This window comes from Arvicanthis niloticus, unplaced genomic scaffold, assembly GCF_011762505.2.
Source record: "Arvicanthis niloticus isolate mArvNil1 unplaced genomic scaffold, mArvNil1.pat.X pat_scaffold_1281_arrow_ctg1, whole genome shotgun sequence".
NCBI classification, from domain to species: domain Eukaryota; kingdom Metazoa; phylum Chordata; class Mammalia; order Rodentia; family Muridae; genus Arvicanthis; species Arvicanthis niloticus.
In genome coordinates, this window is record NW_023045274.1 from 29,058 (window position 1) to 30,235 (window position 1,178).

At 62.5% G+C, this 1,178-nt stretch overlaps 1 non-coding gene across 1 annotated transcript; it reads right to left on the reverse strand.

Moving 5' to 3' along the window:
* Nucleotides 1–710: 710 nt before the first annotated feature.
* Trnai-uau (transfer RNA isoleucine (anticodon UAU)) lies at nt 711–803 on the reverse strand. The gene is given in 2 exon segments: nt 711–746; nt 766–803. It is a non-coding gene; the product is annotated as a tRNA-Ile (tRNA).
* Nucleotides 804–1,178: the final 375 nt, after the last annotated feature.

Here is a 1,178-nt window from a genome sequence, read left to right on the forward strand (position 1 = left end):
CTTGAGTCACTGGGCCGAAGGCATGGGAGGGTGTGGCATTGAGCATGAGGATTAGGTGAGCTGAGGGACTCCTGACATCTCTCTAGGCTCGATGCAGAGCTAGGGTGGCTGCTGGCTGAGAGGACAAGAGGCTCCTCTAGTGGTCACCATTCCAAAGTCATAGCAGAGGAAGAGAGAATGGAAATTTCCCAGACATTTGTCCCCAACTGCAAACGCAGGGGGAGGGCAGGGTGCCTTGAACCGGGGTCGGGGTGGGAGCAGCTGCAGGCGGGGTGGGAGGGGGCTAGTGCCAGGGAATGGAGCAGGTCACCCAGGGTCTCACACTCCGAGTCCATTTGGTCCTGGGGAGCCACCCGGAAGCAGTGGGTTGGATCCGGGCTCGGGAGGGGGCAGCGGCGGGAGCTGCGGAGTATTCTCCGCGCTCGCAGGAAGCCGCCGGCATCATAGAGCCCTGGGGACCACTGTTTGCATCCGGGGTCCTGATGCGGTTTAAACAGCGGCCTAAGGACCAGGAAGGGTAGTAGGCGGTCCACTGGATTCCACTGCGGGATGCTGCGAAGTAGTTACAGAGCAGCTCCGGAAACAATGCAGAGCTTCACAGCGCGCTGTTTTCCGCTTTGCCTGAGACAGGAAGCGAGGAGACTAAAGGGAGCCTAACTCCCTCCTATACAAATATAAAATAACTGTGAAGCTTAGCTCCAAAAAGACTGTGCTCCAGGTGAGGCTCGAACTCACAACCTCGGCATTGCTCTGCATGTACTGCTGTATAAGTACCGCGCGCTAACCGATTGCGCCACTGGAGCTCCGCTGTGGCGGCCTTGCGAAGGCTCTATTAGACTCGGCAAGGCGTCGGTGGAGCATGCGCATCCGCCGCCAGCGGGCGCCGCTCGAACCCCAGCCTCCAGCAACTTCTGACCGGACTCAGGGCTACGAGCCAGACTCGGGGGACCGAAGGATCCGGTAGGACTCTACGAAGACAGGCTCGCTCGGCCGAGCCCGCGGGGGAGGGGCGGCGTCCTCCGCGAGGCTTCGCTCCGGCCGGCCCTCCCCCCGCACGCGCAGACGGGCCTGGCGGCGAACAGAGCGACCGTGAGGCTGCCGTCCGCTCCGGGAAGCGAACCCGCATCCTTGGCCCAGACTTCCGATGGCACGAGGGCCAGCAGCCGGACCTGGCCGGC